Below are 9,011 nucleotides of genomic sequence, written 5' to 3'. Positions count from 1 at the left end.
TAGAGTTGTAGAAAAACAAGGCAGATGGGAATTTATGAGTTTAGATAGGAACTTCATGATATTATTTGTAAAGATGTGGGGAACTGTGGGTGAGATAATTGCCTGGATGTGCAAAGGTGTGACAAGAAGGTGGGTTTGGGATTCTGTTTGGAAAAGATGAGGATGTGACAGAGAAGAAATGTGTGTGGGAGGGTAAAAGGAGGGAACAACAGTTCCTGGTTTGGGGAAGTTGGATGAAGAGAAAACAAACTTGAAGCTGAGCAAGTCCAAACTGTATTCTAAGAGGAGATGGCTCACATTCTCTTTTTCAGCCGCCCAGTATTTGATGTCAGGGCTGAGAAAACCATTTCTCTAGGTGACCCCAACTCATCCTGTCATAGTCCTTCCTTTGGCTTCTGTAGAAATATTAAGTGAGTAATTTTCTCAGGCTTCTTGGCGGGGTAAATGTTTCATCTCTCTGTTACCTAGCAGAAAAGAATTACTTGTGTGCAGTGCAATCACATGCTCAGCATTTAATAAAAACCCTTCAGTTTCCTCAAATAAATGAGATCTGTGAAAAACTTATGCATATTTTAGATTGAGTGAAGCCTCTCTAGGCTGAATCCGAAATAAAAAACTAACTGGATATGGCAGAAAAAAGGCAATTGTGCTCTCTGGAGTTAAGGACAACTGATAGGTGGAGCAGCAGAAAAAAAAACTATTAAAATGAGTGCCCTGGAAGGAGTAGAATCAACTGCTATAATGTTTGCTGTGTCACAAACCTGCTGTTCCAGCTTGAACTGTTCCCATTACAGCCAAATATTATTGAAAGGACTTAAATAGCTTACCTAGCAGAGCAGCATATAGTAGTATTGTTGTAATTAAGCTTTCAGCAGCATTCCTATGATAAATGTGTCTTTGGAGTCCTTTAACCCAGCTTTCAAATCTTTATCTGGCGCTTGCAATATACTGTGCTGTAATTTAACATTTGTCCAAAGATGATAATGTGAAACTGTGCTCTCATGGTGGTGAAGCCTTGTTCAGATCAGAGGTCCTTAGGGCAATATATGTGTTCCAGAGTCCTATGGACAATGTTGGCTCTTTGCAGACTGTCCTGCCTGTAAGGAAATGAGCAGCTGAACATATGAGTATAGTGAATTCATGGTGTCTGTGTTCAGTAAGAGCCTTATGCTTCCATGATTAAGTAGTTGCTTGGAAGAGGGCAGGAAGACCATAGTGGATTGGCAGTCATAGTCTGATTCCTATTTAGTCTCCTCTGCTTGAGGAGAAATGTAATCGGCACCAATTCCTTTCTCCTCACATGCTATTTTGGAAAGTCTCTCAGGTTTAAGAGAATCCAACAGCCTTTGAATGTGCATTAGCACATGTGGCTGGGCAGAAGTTTGGATCTGCACTCAAAATTCTTCATCTGATAAGGGCCTTGGAGAAGATTGCTAGTCTATTTCAGTGAGGAGGAGAAGGACACTGAATAAACTTCAATTTCTGCACACTCTTGGTGCTTAACAATGACTCAGTCAGGCATCCTTTTTATGAATGTCCTGTCATTTTTTCAGAAAGCAAGGAAGCCTCAGGAAAGCTTTAGCTTCTAAAGGCAGCACATTAACAATACTCTTACACCCAACTGTGAATGCAAGGATGTTTTCCAGGGACATTCGAGGTCCTCAACATTTTGTGCATTTTCTGAGAATCAATGGTTATACAGCTCAGTTTTCCTTCAGGAACTTGGTGCTATTAGCTTAGCTACCCTCGGGTTCAGTCTTTCCCATCTCCTTTGGGATTAACACAGATATTTCGGAGTCCCAACAATAAATAAATAAGGTATAATGTTTGCTCAGGGTTTTAGCTAACTGTAAGTCCAGAGACTGAAACTAAAGTCTCTAGCAATTCTGGACTAAAATTTGCTCAGTATGGTGCTGCATATGGATGGTGGTATGTGGAGGCCTCTGCTTTCCTATCAAATAGAGAAAGGTTTTGAGGCACTGCTTCTTTAATACTGCTTGATGTAAGCTACAGTCTCTGAGACAAGTACCCTAGGAACAGTTGCTTGTGTTATTACACGTTAGGGGCATGTCATAGTGATACTTTTTAGTAGCTTATGCAGGCTCAGCTCCTGTTGCTTCAGTGACAGCTAGAAGTAGGTCCTGTTTATAGTGATGCAATTCTAGGCACCTTTGAGAAGGATAATAATAATAAAAAAATCACTGCATAAACATATACAGTGTAGAACTGTGGTTGTGCATGTTATTTTTCATTCTCTATCTAACTGGAGTCCAGTTTAGCCCCGTTTGACTAGCCATTTTATTAGCCCAAACAGCTGCTGTCATGGAAATGAAAGCTTGTCCAACTATCCATCTGTTTTTTGGGGTCTTCAGAACTGTAACTGTCCTGAGATGAATTTTTTGTAGTCAAAGGAAATATTAAGTAAAAGTGATTGTGTTTCTCGAGTCTTTTCCTGTGATGTAAAGGATGTGAACCAGAGGGCCTCTGAGCCTGGTGGCTAAAACCGTCAGAGGTGGGTAGAAATTAAAAACGCTAATCTTAGAGCTGTGCAAGAAAACCAGCTGAGTGTTGATTATTTGTTGTGGTCTAAAATGGGATAATTTGGGCAGCTGCAATAAAGGTCTGATGTAAGTAGTAAGAATGGCTAAAATAAACATGTTTCTTAGAGGCAAAATTGCAGTAATGAAAAGGCACTGAAACTTGAGTCCCTTAACTAAATGCAAGTCTTTTTCCATCCCATATGGAGCCAAATGAGGTATGGTGCTCACACATTTAGTATCTTGTAAAAATAAAATCTGTGCTTTATTTTTCACCAGTGTTTTCTGCATGCAATAAATACTCTTTGTGGCTATCCCATGGATTTTAAATACCTAACATGGTAATTTTAACTTCCAGATGTGTACATTAATACCTTGCTCTAACTCTCCCTCATATTAGCTGTTACCCATCATTTTTCTCACAGTGACCTATGAAATGCAGTTTCTACTCATGCTTTATGCTACAGGTTCTCTGTTACTTGCAATGGGAATAATATTATATACATCATGCAGAGTTGTTAATATGTGCAGGAGAGGATGTTTTAATTCTTCACAGATCTTTTGCAGAGATCTCTTGTGCCTGGAAGTGTTCTGTAAAATACTGAATAGTATTAAAGCTTTTATGCATATTAACTAATCCTTGTGATGATGGGGGAAAAGTGTGTATGTAAGGTTGCTATGGCACATGAAGGGGAAGACAATGATCAGATAACCTTTCAGAAGAAAGTCCTACTGTGAACACTTGATGTGTAAAAGCTAATATCTGGGCTTATGTGACTTACCTGTGATAAAAAGGTGAGTCTGTGTCACAGCTAGGATACAGGCCCAGTGTTCTGCTCTTGCAGATAGGCTTTATTAGTGCATATTGCCACAGATTCTTCCTGAAAGATATCCACATCAAATGCAATCAGCTTTGCATAGGTCTGTTTGGTGACCATGTAATATTCTGCCAGATAACATTCTCTTGGAAGGCCATGTAGAGGTGATATATGTGACACCAGATGGATTGTACACAGCTATAGAATAGAATGCCCACATAATGCCTTGTCCGCTTGTCAAGTACTTGCATCAACATCCAAAAAACACCAGATAATTTGACAAAATCAAGAAACCCAGTTCTGATTAGACTTGATGCTTAATCATCTATTTATAGGTGGAGATTGTTTTACTACAATTGAAGATAATAACTTATTTTTTCTAGCTAACTCCAAGTTCTTTTAGTAAAGGAAGAATAGGAGGATGGCTGTGTTCTACCACTCTTTTATGGCCCTTCAGTGAAGGTACAATGCTTTTCACTTACTCAATGCAATCACTCTGCCTGGCTTGATGAGCAGTTTTGCCAGATCTCTGCAGGTACTGAGAGACAGATCTGAGTCTGTTCAAGATGTGATTACTCAGTGAGGTGACAAGTGTTCACCGCCAAATCAACAGAATGAGATAATGATTTTGTGTCAGCATGAGACATAGCTCTGCTGCCTGATATTTCTGACTGCCCTGCATCTAGCCCTCTGCTAGCTTTCTAGATGTATTCCTTGTGCCAGCTCTTTTGCACAGTCAACTTTCTTGGTGGTTCCCTGCTAGCCTTGCCTTCTGCTTTTGTGGTTGGTTGCTGTTGGGTACTAGAAGGCAGCAGAACTGGGCATGGCCATCGTGTTTCAGACCCCTGTCCAGGCTGCACTGGTTGCAAAGATGGTCATTTTTACTGCTCTGGATCCTTACCTGGCTGCAATCGCAGAGCTCATGTCATTCCCACACATGGTGTGGTTAGGGGGGCAGTGCACTCCTTGCCTCTGCTTGCCTCTCATATTTGCAATAGCAAAATACTCCAGGTTTGGAAATCGTAGGATGCTTGAAGGTGGAGTAGTTAGCAACAACATTTGGGAAGTTTCCTGTGGATGGCTCTCACCCAACTGAGTGACACATAGGAGAGCTTTGTATCCTCCCCACCAGTGTTACATACTTGTATGATCTCTATCCATCCTCCCTTCTGTTCAAACAGTAATTCCTCAACCAGGAAGCCCTGGTTGCTGGTTGCTGGAAGCTCTGCCCTACACCAAGACACGGTAAATCACAGCAGCGGCTGACGTTCTTGTCGGCTGGTCTGAGAAGGTGCACAAGGTCGCCTTCAAGCAGGTCTAGGCTGTGCAAGCAGGGCTGCCTGCAAGTGATACAGGACCTACTGACCTGGGTGGAGGCTTCAGGTTGTCACTTCTGCTTGTCAGTCTGCCAAGACTGCAGTTTTGGGAAGAAATCCTCAGCTATTGTCAGCTGTGCATATTGGTGAAATGTGCTCTGCTTCTCTAAAGTGGAAAGAGGCCTGGCTGGGTGGGACCTGTGGTCAGTGTATGGTTTGCTTGCAGAGTGCTGGCTGTGCTGTGCACAGCATCTGTGGGAGGAAAGAGGAGCAGATGGTGGCAGGATGGGACCCATGTGCTTCAGGGAAACGTGTGTGAGCTGAGCAGGCTGAGGTGGCTCAGCAGCTGCTGAGGAATGAGGAAGTATGTCCCTCAGGCTAGTCTTTGCTTACAGAGAATTTGCTACAATTTTGTACTTCTGTATAATAGAAATGGTGCCTTCCCCCTCTCCCCCCCACTTTCGACCTACAAATTCAAGTGCTGCAATGTTTCTTCTTTCCTCTTTTCTCCCCATCCTAGAAGGATTTACTTGCTACCCAATAACTGTTTTGGGCAGTATTCCTACGCCAAGTTTTGCAAAGTCAGCAGGCATTCAGGAGGAGTAGGGAGTGCATTGGACGTGCTGGGACCCCAACCCTCCCACTGTCAGTGCATTGCAAGCTGTTGCTGGCAATGGCAGAGGATCAGGCAAAATTTTGCATTTAGGGAATCACGTATGGCATGGATGAGAGAGGTCAGTCTGTAACATGGGAAAAGAGTAATTAAAGAGTGATGTAGGTTGGATTGGAGAGAGTTGGTGGATGCTGCCAAGTCCTTTATCACAGTCCTGCAATATTAGCTTTGTAGGTGCTTGAAGAGGTCTGTGCATTTCAGCTGGGTTATTCTGCCTGTTCCTAAGGGAGGCTGGCTCTTCTGAGGCTCTCCACCTGTGTGGTGTCATCTGGTATGTGGTTTATGTGGTGCTGGAGGTCACATAAAATAAGGAGCACTAGGTTTTTTTTCAGAAACGGAGGAAGGTATCACAGCTGCCATTGTGCAGAAAGGGTGAAAGAGAGAGGGAGGCCAGAACTGGCTGTAAGAGTGAGAGAGGAGTGACCAGGAGAGGGGGTGGACTGGAAGCAGCTGCTGGAGATGGCTGTGGGGGCACAGCATATTGCCAGTGTGCACTGTAACTTACTCTGCCATAAGCTGTAGCATAAACTTAGCTCAGTAAAATATTACAAACAGGCTTTAAACTGGCACAGGTGTTTCCTCCTATTGCTTTGTGAACAACCAGCTTGACCTCATCCTGAAGATCTGCAGGCAGCACTGGTTTGGGACCCAAGGACAGAGCCTACCCTGTTCTGAAGGTGTAGGGTAGGACATCTTTATAATCAAAAGCAGTTTACATTGTCATATGAGGGACCAGCAGGATTGCTTCTGACAAACAGGCAAACATGCCCCAAGTAGGATGATTGGACTGACAGGAAAGATGGTGTTTGAATGCATGAGGCATCTGGAGCTTGCATTCTTTCCCCAAAGCTATTTCCCTGCCCTTTATGCCCTTCAAAACCCTTGTCTGAACGAGATCACTTCTTTTTCCTTTAGAAATGCAGGCTTTCTGGCTTCTGGAAAGGTCTGAGTATTTTTGCGAAGTTACCCTTAAAGCATACAACTTTGTGGAATTATTAATTTTACTGAACATTGATAAGATGTTGGTGTGAGCTTATATAGCAGAGCAAAGAGTGGGAAATCAGTAGCAAATCCAGCTGGGCGAGTCGCAGCCCGGGCGCGGTCCTTGCCGGAGCGCTGGCATCGGCTGCCACCAGGCGTTCGCTTCTGCCCATGGCAGCTTGTGCTCCCTGCAGCTGGAGGTTTGAGTTTTCCTTAGTTTCGTCTATGAAACGACTCAATACCGACAGCATTAACCCATACTAAAGTCACTTGTCGTTTCTACTATTACACTAGGGTGCATTTCATACAACTGTGATGTGGGGCATATTGTGTGCTGTAAGTGCAGGTTCCTTTCAGGTTTTCAGCATTTTTAGGTTCTTTCAGGTTTGCTCTTTAAATTTGGAGAGGAAAGCATGGAAAGTTGTTCAGAAAAAACATTTCAAAATTATAAAATTTAGACTCACCTTGCAGTCTGGTTTCTCTGTACTGCCCCGGTTGTGTAACACTAGTTTGGAGTGGCCAGACATTGTCCCAGGAGATACCTGCAGTGTAGGAGGTTTTGTGCAGGTCAGAGCAGCAGGTGGCTACATCATGTCTCCTTTTGAACCTTTTCATTTGAGAATGTACTGATTTATGAAAACGTTTCAGGTCAGGCCTTGAGTTCTAGTGAGGCTGCCAGAAATCCTCCTTGGACCATTTGCATTTCAGATGTTACTGACTTTCTGAAAAACCTTATTTAGCTTATTTTCTAGGTGTGTTTGCCTGGTGAACTCTGCCTTGCTTTGTTTTGCTTGTTTTGGTAATTTCATGCAGAGTGCTGGCTTTCAAGTAGAGGTTCATTTTTAATGAGAAATGAAAGAAATGCAGATGTGTGATTGATTTGGGCATTGATGAAAGGGGTTAACTAGAATGAATTAAGAGTCTTGTGGGAAAGCAGACGTAACAGCTTCTTCCTGGGGATAAGTGGAAGGAAATGCTGTTTTTCCCTTTCCTTTCAGGTCAGGCAGGAACAAAGTCAGGAAGCTGAGAGAGGTCAGAAAAGATCCATGGGCCTCTATTGCTCATAGAAGAGTTTTGATGGTTTTGTTTTAATTTCCTTTTTCTGATGCAAACTGAAAGGGTGTCTTTGCTGTTTTATTTTCTGTCATGATTTTTCTATGGACTAGGTTTAGGCTAAATCATCCACTTTGATCTGATCAGCCTCTTATTCAGTTCCTGGTAAGACTTGATGATTTGTGCTACAGTAAAACTGTGATACCTTCTTAAATAGGAAAGGTATCACCTTGATGATTTCTTATTACAGGAAGCATGTAAAGGTAAAACCACAACAGTTTCATTTCTTACTCCCTCAAAACTGAAACATTTATTTTTAAAAAAATAAGGAGTGAGAATAGGTCAGGAAAGATGGTGATTTTTCTTTTTTTCTGTTCTAGCCCCACTTGAAATATAATAGAAATAAGTATAAGTATTATTTCTAGCCGAATAAGATAGTTCATCTGCATGTTTACTGCCACCATGAATATTTCCCCTGCATGTGACATATGCACAGGAGGGAAAAAAATTATAATAAATGTATGTAGGTGGATCTGTACTCTGAACTCTAAGCTCAAAAAACCCAGCTTGGCTTTATGGGCTTTTACTTGCTCATTACAGTTAGTCCTGGCTGGATGACAATACCTGTGCTTGAGCAGCTCTGACTGCCAGGTTGGCTGAGCCCTTCTGATGTTACTCTAAGCCCTGACTGCTGAAAGGAGAAAAGGGAAGAACCTGCTAGTTGAAATACAAGAATTCAGAACATTTTTTTTCCCCTTTCTTTTATAACTAATGCTGTTTTCACTGGATTTGCTTCCTGACAGTGAATCAGTAGTAATGGACTGTAATTGGCTAACACCCAATACAATTGCTCTTTCTTTTTCTGAACAGTAGAAACTTCTTTTGATAACAGGACCTTAGCTCACCTGACCTATCTGGGAACTGCAGCAGTGTGTCGGGTGTTAATATTCAAACAGCTTTTCATTGCTGCTTTGATAGGTATCAAGGATTCTGATCACAAGTCATTGTTTCATAAGACTTTCTAATGGGCTGGGAGTAAACCCCTTTATTAAATGGCATGAACTTCTGCATCTGAATGTAATAAAATAATAATTTATGATATATTTTTAGGGATAAGAGATTAAAATGCATATTAATTAAATGAATAATGAAAGCCTGTATGAGAATCTCTGCTACAAGTTGCAAGTAGCTGTTTAATCAAATTCGTTCTATGGAAAAATGCATTTCATTATAACATAATTAGCACATCTATTGTGTTTTTAATATGACTTGTGCTAAAGTGTATTTGATCTGGAGTTTGCTCATGGCAATTAGCACTGAAGGAATTAAACTTTTTTTGCTTTATTCCAGGCTTTGTAAATTGTAAGTGGGGAAGATTCATGTGATTTTTTAAAGTGCTAGAATAATCTTGGGAATATATTGTGGTAGTCATTATTAGTAGCAAAAAGAAGAAAAAGTAAGAAACTGCGCTATCTAAAGCTGCAAATGTAGGGTTTTTTGGTTTTGTTTTGTTTTGTTTTTTTTACAGGTGTGTACTGTTCTGCCACATTCTAAGTAAGTCCTGAACTGTGAGAAAGCTGGAGCTTTTTTGTGTACTACAGAGCAATCCTGCTTGCCAGTCTGTAGCACCAGA

The sequence above is a fragment of the Apus apus genome, chromosome 11, assembly GCF_020740795.1.
Source record: "Apus apus isolate bApuApu2 chromosome 11, bApuApu2.pri.cur, whole genome shotgun sequence".
NCBI lineage: Eukaryota > Metazoa > Chordata > Aves > Apodiformes > Apodidae > Apus > Apus apus.
Note: the sequence above shows the minus strand (reverse complement) of the source record.